This window comes from Macaca mulatta, chromosome 1 (assembly GCF_049350105.2).
Source record: "Macaca mulatta isolate MMU2019108-1 chromosome 1, T2T-MMU8v2.0, whole genome shotgun sequence".
Taxonomy (NCBI): domain Eukaryota; kingdom Metazoa; phylum Chordata; class Mammalia; order Primates; family Cercopithecidae; genus Macaca; species Macaca mulatta.
The window spans coordinates 204,532,216-204,545,797 of NC_133406.1; the positions used below are offsets into that span (position 1 = coordinate 204,532,216).

Here is a 13,582-nt window from a genome sequence, read left to right on the forward strand (position 1 = left end):
CATTTCTTCCCAGAACACGTTGTATTTGGTTTTTTAAAACAAACATGACTGAATTTATCAGATTTATATATGAAAGTTCTAGACAGACATACTCTAAGGATTCTAAATTCTTTGGCCCCTGCCTACTTCTCTAGCATCATCTCAAACCACTCTCTCCCTCATTCAGTCTATCACAGCCAAAACAGTCTGTTTTCTGTTCCTTGAACAAGCCAGATGTTAAACTAAACACCTTTAGACTCACGGCTCCTTCCACATGAACATTCTTCCTCGGCCTCACTGTATGGCTGATCCCTTTCTCATCCTTCAGATCTCAGCTAATCGCCTACTTGAAAGGAAGAGTCTTCCTTTAACATACATCTATGAAACCTCCCTAAGTTATCTTATAGTCCTATTCCTTTCCCAACACTTAGAAAAATCTGAAATAATCTTGTCTGCATCCCCCAACTAAAATGTTAAGCACCCCAAGAGCAGGGATCCTGTCTTACTCACTACTGGTATCCCTATTACAAAAAAAGCACAAAAACCAGCACTCAAGCATCTACTTTATGAGTGAATTAAAAAATCAAAAGCAAGCCAGGCACCATGGCTCACTCCTGTAATCCCAGTACTTTGGGAGGCCAAGGCAGGTAGATCACCTGAGGTCAGGAGTTCGAGATCAGCCTGGCCAACATGGTGAAACCTTGTCTTTACCAAAAATACAAAAAGTAGTCCGGCATGGTGGTGCCTGCCTGTAGTCCCCAGCTACTTGAGAGGCTGAGGCAGGAGAATTGCTTGAACGTGGGAGGTGGAGGCTGCAATGAGCCGAGATCACGCCACTGCACTCCAGCCTGGGCAATAGAGGAAGACTCCATCTCCAAAAAAAGCAAAAACAAAAACAAAGACAGGCCGGGTGCTGCTATTTGATCATGTCTGTAATCCCAGCACTTTGGGAGGCCGAGGCGGGCAGATCACTTGAGGTTAGGAGTTTGAGACCAGCCTAGCCAACATGGTGAAACCCCATCTCTAATAAAAATACAAAATTAGCTGGGTGTGGTGGTGAGCACCTGTAACTGCGGCTACTCGGGAGGCTGAGGCAGGAGAATCACTTGAACCCAGGAGGCGAAGGTTGCAATGAGCCAAGATCACGTCATTTCACTGCAGCCTGGGCAACAAGAGTGAGACTCCTTCTCAAAAACAAAACAAAACCAAAAACAAATCCAGAAGCATAGTGTTTAAGTGGGAATAGTTAACAGTTACTAAAGAATTTTTTTTTTTACTGAAGTTTCAGTCCACTGAGTGGCCAGCAAACTGTATGGAAACAGCCACACCAGGAACATCATTATGAAATTTCAGAATACTTTTGGACAAAGAGGTCTAAAAGTTTGAGAGGTTACATGCAAGTTATATGCAAAGGCAACTGACATCTCACCAACAGTGGAAGCCAAAGACAATATAGCAGTATTTTCAAATTCTGAAGGAAAACTGTTTCCAGACTAGAATTCTATACCTGGTCAAACCAGCGATCAGCATGAGGACAGAGAATAAAATGCATTTTGAAACATGTAATGTCTAAAAAATTTACCTTTTCAGTACTCTTTCCTCAGGAAGCTAACTGAAATACCTTCTTCTCTAAAACAAGGGACTGAATCAAGAAAGAGAAAGAAATGGGAAAAGGTAATAGGATGTAGGTAAAATCACTATAATGGCCCAGGCACAACAGCCTAGAGCACACAGCCAGAATGAAGCAGATCAGACGGTATCTCCAAGATAAAATGTATTTCTTTAATTTTTATTTATTTATATATATATATATATATATATATGTGTATTTTTTTTTTTTTTTTTTGAGACAGAGTCTCGCTTAGTCGCCCAGGCTGGAGTGCAATGGCCGATCTCGGCTCACTGCAAGCTCCGCCTCCCGGGTTCACGCCATTCTCCTGCCTCAGCCTCCCGAGTAGCTGGGACTACAGGCGCCCGCCGCCTCGCCCGGCTAATTTTTTGCATTTTTAGTAGAGACGGGGTTTCACCGTGTTAGCCAGGATGGTCTCAATCTCCTGACCTCGTGATCCGCCCGCCTCGGCCTCCCAAAGTGCTGGGATTACAGGCGTGAGCCACCGCGCCCGGCCTATTTATTTATATTTTTGAGATGGAGTCTTGGTCTGTCATCCAGACTGGAGTGCAGTGGCATGATCTCGGCTCATTGCAGCCTCTGCCTCCTGGGTTCAAGTGATTCTCCTGCCTATGCCTCCCGAGTAGCTGGGAGGCACACGCCACCACATCCAGTTAATTTTTGTATTTTTAGTAGAGATGGGGTTTTACCATGTTGGCCAGCTGGCCTCGAACTCCTGGCCTCAAGTGATCTGTCCTCCTTGGCCTCCCGAAGTGCTTGGCTTACAGGTGTGAGCTACTGCGCTTAGCCCAAGATAGAATTTATAATATAGCCAAAATGCTTAAATGTATTGTGGAAGATTTACACTTCTGGTTAGAGTTTAGGGAGAAATTACTGATAAAGACATAGAAACTAAGCAAAATAGAGAAAAAGATAATTAAAAACAGAAAACAAATAGTTGTGCAAAAAAGGAAAAGTAAACACAACATGTAAGGCAACTGACATCTCACCAACAGTGGAAGCCAAAGACACAGGGCTGTGAATAAGCTTTATGTAATCATAATATTGTAAACCATGATACTGCCATGACTAAAACTACATTATAAACAGAGTGACTTTTTTTTTTTTTTGAGACAGAGTCTCGCTCTGTCGCCCAGGCTGGAGTGCAGTGGCACAATCTCCGCTCACTGCAAGCTCCACCTCCTGGGTTCATGCCATTCTCCTGCCTCAGCCTCCCGAGTAGCTGGGACCACAGGTGCCCGCCATCACGCCCGGGTAATTTTTTCTATTTTAGTAGAGACGGGGTTTCACCGTGTTAGCCAGGATGGTCTCAATCTCCTGACCCTGTGATCCGCCTGCCACAGCCTCCCAAAGTGCTGAGATTACAGGCGTGAGCCACCGCGCCCGGCCCCAGAGTGAAAATTAATGTTGGCATATGAGGTGGTCAGGTAAGCCTACCAAAAACTACCACTATATAAGTGAAGTTAATAAATAATAACAAACACTATAAAGCAAAAGAGGCTTATTATTTACAGAGATATACCAAAAGGAACCGGAGAGTTGAAAATGACTGCTTCTAAGGGGCTGGGAAGGGGAATGTGGAAGAACTGCTGTTTTTCATAAAAAGCCCTAGAGAGCTGATGGTCTGATATATCTACTGTAGTGTTTTTGCACATGTAAAAAGCTTTTGTTTGTTTTTGTTTTTCTGAGACAAGGTCTTGCTCTGTTGCCCAGGCTGGAGGGTAGTGGCAAGATCTCGGCTCACTGCAACCTCTACCTTCTGTGTTGAAGTGATTCTCCTGCCTCAGCCTCCCAAGTAGCTGGGATTACAGGTGTCCGCCACCACACCTGGCTAATTTTTGTATTTTTAGTAGAGACGGGGTTTCACTATGTTGGCCAGGCTGGTCTCGAACTCCCGACCTCAAGTGATCACCTGCCTTGGCTTCCCAAAGTGCTGGGATTACAGGCGTGAGCCACCACGCCTGGCCCCCGATTTTAATTAAACACGTAACACAAGCATGAAAAGGGACTGCTTCCCAAAATATTAACAATGATTATAGATGTCAAGTTTATAGACAACCTTTTTCAAACAAATACTGTTTCACAAGAATCCAGAACTTCCATTAAGGAATCGTCTGGATAATCAATTCTTTTTTCTTTTTTTTTTTTGAGACAGGGTCTTACTGTCACCCAGGCTGGAATGCAGGGGCATGAACATGGTTCACTGCAGTCTCCAACTACTGAGCTCAAGCTATCCTCCTGCCTCAGCCTCCCAAGCAGCTGGGACCACAGGTGTGCGCCACCATGCCTGGTTAATTTTTTTATTTTTTGTAGAGATAGGACTTCACCATGTTGCACAGGCTGGTCTCGAAATAATCAATTTTTAACATATTATGGGTTTTACAAATTAGTGAAGTTATTAGTTTCTTTTACCACCATGCTTTTACCTTATTTGAACAATGATTCGACTTGCACTGGATTCCAGACACTACTCCAAAAGAACACCCACAGCGCTACTGGCTTCTTCAATTTACAAGTCAGGATACACTTCTGAAATGAGAGAAAATAAGTAGTGATAAAATGGCCACCCAAATGCAGATTCTGTTGCTGATGCTTGAAATCTATAAACACAAACCCTACTTTAGCCCTCATCTTTACTCCAAAAGGACCCAAGCTTTTCTCTCAAAGTACGAGATAGTCTGCCTCTGTCTGACATGTTTTCATCCATCTAACCTCCTATAGTATGGAAAGCAAAAACCTTCCTTCCTGTAACCTGATACTTTCACTGGCAATATTTCAGGTGCTAAAGTTTTCATTACGCAAGACTAATTCACAAGCTCCATAAAACTCAACCTGGTGAACCTGACAAGAATCAGATGTTTAAAATAAGACAGAAATGAACAGAGGTATACCAAAATGAATTTAACAAACGCATTTCAAGGTAAAATCACTCCCCATACCCACCCATAAAAGCACAAAAATTCCCTTCTGCTCCAGTTGTTCATTCCCAGATCTATGAACATAGTCATACATCAAAGCTCTGTACAGCGTTTTCCAAAACAAATAGGAAAATCGAGTTCCAAGACCAGGAAGCTCATGTAAGTAATCAGATGTCCTCACTCCTGGCTTATCAAAGCTTTGTTGTTGTTCATATTACTATAACAAAAGGCCGGGGCAGTGGCTCACGCCTGTAATCCCAGCACTTTGGGAGGCCAAGGCAGGCTGATCATGAGGTCAGGAGATCGGGACCATTCTGGCTAACACAGTGAAACCTCGTCTCTACTAAAAACACAAAAACAAAATTAGCCGGGCACAGTGGCAGGCGCCTGTAGTCCCAGCTACTCAGGAGGCTGAGGTGGGAAAGTGGCGTGAACCCAGGAGGTGGAGGCTTGCAGTGAGCTGAGACTGCATCACTGCACTCCAGCCTGGGGGACAGAGTGAGACTCCGCCTCAAAAAAAAAAAAAAAAAAAAAGTACTAACAGGATACGACTGTCTTAGCTAGATGAGGCTTAGTATTCAGATCCTTTACCAAATAACAATGTCAATATGTATTTACTTCGTTGATACAAGTACAAATACAGCACTTTCAAAAACTCATTCAAAATACTTTTGCATGTCTTCTTGCCATTTATTCTTCTAATTCAGCCTAAGTTACATCAGTCAAAACTTCTTTCCCCCGATTCCTCACTCCAGAGGCACAAGGGGCTCACATCAGTCAGCTCTGCCTAGCTAGTGAGGGAAAACCCATGTCTGCCACAGGACTGCAAACTGCTCTTACGCTGTAACATGCTGAATTTAAAAAACAACCTATTCCAGGCCGGGCGCGGTGGCTCACGCCTGTAATCCCGGTACTTTGGGAGGCCAGGGCAGGTGGATCACGAGGTCAGGAGTTCGAGACCAGCCTGGACAACATAGTGAAACCATGCCTCTACTAAAAATACAAAAATTAGCCGGGCATGCTGCCACACGACTGTAATCCCAGCAACTTGGGAGGCTGAGGCAGGAGAATCCCTTGAACTCGGGAAGCAGAGGTTGCAGTGAGCCGAGATCATGCCATTGCATTCCAGCCTGGGTGACAGAACAAGACTCTGTCTCAAAACAACAAAAAAACACAATCGTTTCCAATACATCCATCTTTCCCTCTAATTCTAACCAGATGGCAAAAGTACACACACAAATATCCCACTTTATTACTCCATCATATTTCCTTTCTATTAATTAACCTCTTCTTGGATATCAGCAAGAATTTTAATCATTTCAACAAGTCTTCAATTCCCCATTGTTGCAATGAGTGGAGAAGCAAATCTGAGGCTCTGGCCTTTAGTTACTCTGTGACAGCAAAGAGACACCTGAAACCCTGAGTCACCCCTGACACCACAGTTGCCCTCCTCCCACTGAGCCTGTCCTGAATGTCATCTGGCCAGCCACAGGCATACTTGTCAGCTTCTATCTCCTGAACCTCCTTTGGCCAAACAGCAGTGTATTAGCAAGGAGACTCCACAATAGACCCTCTTCCCTTCTACACATTACTAATTGTCCACTTATTCAACAAATAATTTATTAAGTACTGACTACATGCCAGGCACTATTCTAGACACTGGAGGTTGAATGATTTAAAAGTCCCTTCATGCCTGGAACTGACATTCTAGAAAGCAGATGGGGGCACATGGAGGAGTAAGAGTTACACAATTTTATATCAAGTATTGATATAAAATTTTATATCTAATGAGACAGCTCAGCAGAGACTGGAAGAGAGAGTATACTGGGCTTTATCTGAGGAAACAGCAAATGCAAAGACCCTAGGGAGGAAACAGCTTGGCTGTCTGAGGAAGAGATAAAAATAAGAATGTCTGCAAAGTTCGCCGGGCGCATCACCTGAGGTCGGGAGTTCAAGATAAGCCTGACCAATGTGGAGAAACCCCGTCTTTACTATAATACAAAATTAGCCAGGCATGGTGGCTGGTGCCTGCAATCCCAGCTACTCAGGAGGCTAAGGCAGGAGAATCACTTGAACCTGGGAGACAGAGGTTGCAGTGAGCCAAGATCATACCACTGCACTCCAGCCTGGGCAACAATAGCGAAACTCCAACTCAAAGAAAAAAAAAAAAGGAAAAAAAGAATGTCTGCAATGCAAAAAGTTACCAACGATCTGTTGGTAGATCAGGTCAGAAACATGGCTGAATGGACAGGGCCTTGCAATCATCGTAAGGACTTTGGTTTTCCTCTCGGTAATGAGGGCAGCCACTGGAGTGTTTAGAGCATAAAACAGAAGCATAATTATGTTTCAAAATACCACAAACTGCAATGATACATGCTGGCTGCTGAGTGGAGAACAGATTTTAATGGGCCACGAATAGAAGAAATTAGTAGACAATGCCCAAAATAATCCAGGCAGGCGGATGTGGCAGCTCACACCTATAATCCCAAAATTATGGGAGGCTGAGGCAGGAGAATTGCTTGAGCCCAGGAGATAGAGGCTGCAGTGAGCCACGTTCACACTACTGCACTCCAGGCTAGGTGACAGAGCAAGACTTTGTCTCAAAAAAGAATAAAATAATAATAATAACCCAGATAAAGGACAACAGTGCCTTAGACCACAACGTCACTCAGAATGCTCCCATGTTCCACACATTATTAGACCTTAAATAACGATATGGTTTCCAAATCCAAACAAAAGGTAAACACTAACATTCTAGGACCATACCATTTTTATCTCCTATGGCAAACAAGATTGATTTTTTTTTTTCCTTATCTCACCTCATGTACCCCTGGTAATTTTTTTTTTTGAGAGACGGAGTCTCACTCCCTTGCCCAGGCTGGAGTGCAATGGTGCGATCTCAGTTCACTGCAACCTTCATCTCCCGGGATCAAGTAATTCTCCTTCCTCAGCCCCCCTAGTAGCTGGGATTACAGGCGTGCACAACCACACCCAGCTTTTTTGTTTGTTTTTTGTATTTTTAGTAGAGACAGCGTTTCACCACGTTAGCCAGGCTGGTCTCAAGCTCCTGACCTCAAATGATCTGCCCGCCTCAGCCTCCCAAAGTGCTGGGATTACAGGCATGAGCCACTGCACCCGGCCTGGCAATCTTTTTTTTAATTAAATAGAGACAAGTTCTCACTATGTTGCCCAGGCTGGTTTCGAACACCTGACCTCAAATGATCCACCAGCCTCAGACTCCCAAAGTGCTGGGATTACAGTGTGAGCCACAGCACCTGGCCCCTGGCAATCTTTTATTGAGAACTACAGAACATAAGGAAACACCTTGCCCACTCTTGTGAACCTGAGGTCAAAGCTAGTCCTTTAAACCACCAGGCGTAACAAGTTTATGTAATACTTGAGGACTAATGTGTTCTTGTTTCAAAAGCATGATGATAGTAATTAAAAAGTGAAAAAAAGAAGACAGTGTCTTCTATTCAAGTTAACCCAAAGAATCCAATGAATAACAAAATGTAATCTCAGCCATTCCCTGCTGGAAAAAAAAATACTAAGAATAAGATAATGACAGCTGAGCAAATAAGCCCTTAGGTTTTACCACAGAAAACTGCAATGTCTGCTCCAGGTAGTTTTCATGGTATCAGTGGAAATCAAGATTGATCCAAGACTGATAAAATTACTACAGATGGGTTTGGAAAGAAAACAGATCACTTCCAAATGAGTCATGTATTCAGAGCCTTCTGTAATAGGGGATAGCAATTATGGCACACAGACCAAATCTAGCCCAATGTCTGGTTTTGTACCATCCATGAGCTAAGAATGGTTTCTGTTTTAAAATTTTTTTTTAATCAAAAGAATACTTCAGGCCGAGCGCGCTGGCTCATGCCTGTAATCCCAGCACTTTGGGAGGCCAAGGAGGGCAGATCACAAGGTCAGGAGATGGAGACCATCCTGGCTAACACGGTGAAACCCTGCCTCTACTAAAAATACAAAAAATTAGCCGGGCGTGGTGGCGGGCACCTGTAGTCCCAGCTACTCGGGAGGCTGAGGCAGGAGAATGGTGTGAACCCGGGAGGTGGAGCTTGCAGTGAGCCAAGATCATGCCACTGCAGTCCAGCCTGGGTGACAGAGCAAGACTCCATCTCAAAAAAAAAAAAAAAGGAATACTTCATTACAAGTAAAAATTATGCAATATTCCAACTTCTTTTTTTCCCCCATATCAGCTGCTGGGCTAGAGAAATTCCAATTTACACACCCATAAACAATTTTACAGGAACAGTCACATTCATTTACATATGGCTACCTGCACACTAAGACAGGAGATCTGAGTAGCTGCAACAGGGACTGCCTTCAGTGGTCTCACTGCTTTGCTGCTACAAATTGCAGTGACACAGTTATAACTCAACAGCATAGGCAGTATCATATTTTATTATTTTTAATTACCAGTGCATATCCATATCAAAACAAGAAAAGCAGACGTTGATTTTACCCTTTTAAAGCACAGTATGAAGTGTGGATCATTTTGTTATTGAATTTGATGGCAAATCATTGTGTTTATTATGAAATGACACCACAGATATGCCAAAAATACAACATACATTGATATTAAAAAACTAAGCACTCATCACAATATTCCCAACTTACAGGAAAGCAAATGACGGTAAAAAATATGTGTAGAGAAAAAAAGGACTTAGTTGGAAAAATTGACAAACGTTGTGAAAATGTAAAGTTATTTATCAGCAGTTTCTCTGCAGATTTTTTTTTTCTTGAGACATGGTCTCCATCACCTAGGCTGGAGTGTAGTGCTGAGAAAAAGAAGGTGAATGTCCTGACTTGCCCTACCACACGGCAGTTTGATAAATCAGAAGCAGTAAAATTTTATCTTTCTCGAAAAGCTCAGGGCTGAGTATGAAATTTTTCAACAAGAACCATCCTTAACCACTATTATTGTTGTGGATACCAAACAGCTTTGGAAGTTAGCTTTTGTTGCAGACTTAATGAATTCAATTTAAAATTACACGGACCTGGCACAGTAGCCCACATCTGTAATCCCAACACTTTGGGAGGCCAAGGTGGGAGGACAGCTTGAGGTCAGAAGTTGGAGACCTGCCTAGTGAACACAGCAAGATCCAACTCCACAAAAAAAAAAAAAAAAAAAAAAAAATTTAGCTTCACTCAATGACGTACACCTGTGGTCCCAGCTATTCAGGAGGCTGGGACAGGCTTGCTTGAGCCTAGGAGTTTGAAGTTGCAGTGAGCTATGATCTCACCACTGTACTCCAGACTAGGTGACAGAGGGAGACTCTGTCTCAAAGAAATAAAATACAATTAGAAGTCAAAATAGCACTTCTATGGGAAACACATACTGTGATAAAATAATACTAATGACAAGAAATGTTTCGATTTTAAGAAATGTCAAATTACTTTATTCACTTCTCATACTGTCAAAAGTTGAACAAGAAGTGGTATCTCCATCCCCACACAAATTTGAAGCAGATTTTCTGAGCTCAAACTACAGTTCCAGCATATTTCCAGTCTCAATGTATGTGTAAAGTAAATCTCCATATTTCAAAATCTGTCTAACTGTGCAGCTAAGGAGCTTCCATCTAATCTTCAATTGGAAGTGATTTATCTGCAATGTTGTGGTATGCTAAAAGACAAATATCAAGAATCTAACATATTTCTGCGCCTTTCAAAAGATAAATCTGCTCAATTAAAATCACATGTTCACAGATTAATATAAGTATTTGGCAGTACCCATCTGCGTGAAGACATTTTCAAAGATGACACATATAAAATTTCATGACAAATCAGCATTAACAAAAATGTTTGCCCTCAATTTTGAAAGGCAATGCTAACTTGGAGCCCCAATTAAGTGAAATTGTATTCCTCAAAAGCAGAATTCCATTCTTATAGACCTGTTATTACAAAAATTATACTCATTATTTACATTTACAGATACATATATGCGTATCTATAGATATAGTCTCACTCTGTTACCCAGGCTGGCGTGCAGTGGCGTGGTCTTGGCTCAGTGCAACATCTGTCCTCCAGGTTCAAGAGATTCGTGTGCCTCAGCCTCCCGAGTAGTTGGGATTACAGGCGTGCGCCACCACGCCTGGCTGATTTTTTTTTATTTTTAGTAGAGACGGGGTTTCGTCATGTTGGCCAAGCTGGTCTTGAACTGACCTCAGGTGATCTGCCTGCCTTAGCCTCCCAAAGTGCTGGGATTGCAGGTGTGAGGCACTGTGCCCAGCCTGATTATTGTATTTTGAAATAAAGACTTTGTGCAAATTTGTTTTCTCTCTTGTCATGTAAGTACCCACATAGTAGTCTCAACTTTGCCTCTTGGCCAGCAACGCCTAAAGTACCTGACCCTTTGGAGAGAAAGACTGTCAACCCATTTTCTTCATCATTTGTCTAACAAATGCATTTAGTACAGATGGCCAATAAGAATAAACCCTGGCCAGGCATGGTGGCTCATGCCTATACTTTGGGAGGCCAAGGCAAGTGGATCATTTGAGGTCAGAAGTTCCAGGTCAGCCTGACCAACATGCTGAAACCCTGTCTCTACCAAAGCACACAATTAGCGTGGCATGGTGGCACATGCCTATAATTCCAGTTACTTGGGAGGCTGAGTCAGGAGAATTGCTTCAATCCGGGAAGCGGAGGTTGCGTGAGCCAAGATCGTGCCACTGCACTCCAGCCTGGGCAACAAGAGCAAAACTCCATCTCAAAAATAATAATAATAATAAACCCTAATGAATAGCAATTCTCAAAACTGTAAGGCTCCCAAATGGCAGGAACTGATATTTTTTAATATTTATGCCCAGCAACTCAGAGTAAAGCAAGTAAAAGTCAGTAATTAGTCATCCCAAAGCAATTTCCAAAGCAGCTGATCAATAAATAGTAAGAGCACATCTGGCTCTGAAGCCTATGTTTGATTCCCAACTCCACCAACTACTAGTTGTGAGACCCTGGATAAGTTAAATTAAATCTCACTATCTGTGGTCCCTTATCTATAAAACTGTTCCCACTTCACAGTGTTGTTGAACAGCGAATAAATTAATATATGTAAAATGTTCTCAAAAAAGTGCTTGGTACAAAGGAGTACTCAATAAATATTGTTAATTGGGCCAGTATCAAAATGAATGTGAAAATACATGGCTTCAACGAGCTGGTTTGGGTAGTCACATGGTCATTAAACAACTACATTGTCATGAGAATTCAGAATTTAGCTTTATGGCAAACTCAGAATGTAAGACACTAATTCGATCTTCAAAACCTGTAAAAAGAGCAGTATGCTCTGTCAACAAGAAACCCAAGCCTATGCCTAATTCCAGGTTGAATGAGTCTGCTCCTTAAATAACCCTATCATTCTGTGCCTCAAGTTCTCAACGTACAACACAGAGAAGAATCAAACATGCCAACAGATGCACCTGAACGTTTCTATCTAGACCAGTGGTTTTTAAACTCATGTTCTCAGGCTGTGCAGAGAGGTTGGGGCAAAGTAACTTTCCCATCTGAGTTATCCTAGCCCAGTAGATCAGACTGATTTGTCAAGAACTCATAATGACTACTTTCCCAGAACTTATCTTTTTATCACATTACAAAACTTTTATGAGCTAACAGCATTTCCTTACCACTTTAGCCTCTATTTCCTTGACAACCAGTGGTCATGCACTTTATAAGTAAACTACTCCTTGAGGGCAGGTATCAGATCAAATTCCTTTTTATATCTCCAGTGCCATAACATACAACTGACCATTTTAACCATTTTTATATGTACAGTTCAGTGACATTAAGAACATTCAGGCCAGGTGCAGTGGCTCATGCCTGTAATCTCAGCACTTTGGAAGGCCAAGGTGGGCAGATTACTTGAGCTTAGAAGTTCAAGACCAGCCTGACCAACATGGTGAAACCCCGTCTCTACTGAAAATACAAAAGTTAACTGGGCAAGGTGGTGCGTGCCTGTAGTCTCAGCTACTCAGGAGGCTGAGGCACAAGAATCACTTGAGTCCAGGAGGCGGAGGTTGCAGTGAGCCAAGATTGCGCCAATAGCTGGGATTACAGGCGCACGCCACCACGCCCAGCTAATTTTCTGTATTTTTAGTACAGATGGGGTTTCGCCATATTGGCCAGGCTGGTCTCAAACTCCTGTCCTCTAGTGATTCGCCCACGTCAGCCTCCCAAAGTGCTGGGATTACAGGCGTGAGCCACTGTGCCCAGCCTCTAAGGTATATTTTTTTAATGTGTCTTATAAAGTCAGTCTTAGAAAACATTCCTAAACTCACTATTACGTGGCTAAATTGTACTCTACTAGAGAATACAGAGGATGCTAAATCTCTAATTATAAGAATATACCGCCTGTAATCCCAGCACTCTGGGAGGTCAAGGCAGGCGGATCACAAGGTCAGGAGATCCAGACCATCCTGGCCAACATGGTGAAACCCGGTCTCTACTAAAAATACAAAAGTTAGCTGGGTGTGGTGGCAGGCGCCCATAGTCCCAGCTACTTGGGAGGCTGAGGCAGGAGAATCGCTTGAATCCGGGAGGCGGAGGTTGCAGAGAGCCAAGATCACGCCACTGCACTCCAGCCTGGGCAACAAAGCAAGTCTCTGTCCCAAAAAAAAAAAACAAAAAAAATCAATATACCTAATTCACTAAGGGCCTATTTGGAAGGAAATTTCAGTCAATAAAAAATAACTAATTTTAGAGTTGGAAATGTAGATGATATACTCAGAGTCTACCTTCTGTAACTGCTGAATTTTGTAAACATTTTCATCCAAACTTGATTAATAACCCATTTAGGCCGGGCGCGGTGGCTCAAGCCTGTAATCCCAGCACTTTGGGAGGCCGAGACGGGTGGATCACGAGGTCAGGAGATCGAGACCATCCTGGCTAACACGGTGAAACCCCGTTTCTACTAAAATACAAAAAAAATTAGCCGGGCGAGGTGGTGGGTGCCTGTACTCCCAGCTACTTGGGAGGCTGAGGCAGGAGAATGGCGTGAACCCGGGAGGCGGGGCTTGCAGTGAGCTGAGATCCGGCCACTGCA

The 13,582-nt window shown here is 42.9% G+C and overlaps 1 protein-coding gene across 10 annotated transcripts in view; it reads right to left on the reverse strand.

The window, feature by feature from the left end:
• Nucleotides 1-13,582, reverse strand: part of THRAP3 (thyroid hormone receptor associated protein 3) — a 105,471-nt gene that overhangs the window by 43,828 nt on the left and 48,061 nt on the right. For 8 of the 10 annotated variants that reach the window (XM_077993234.1, XM_015135110.3, XM_015135111.3 and 5 more), the window contains 1 exon segment: nt 4,036-4,138. The exons of the other annotated variants lie outside the window; for them this stretch is intronic. The gene's annotated coding sequence lies outside the window, so the exon portion shown is untranslated. 10 annotated transcript variants of the gene reach the window in all.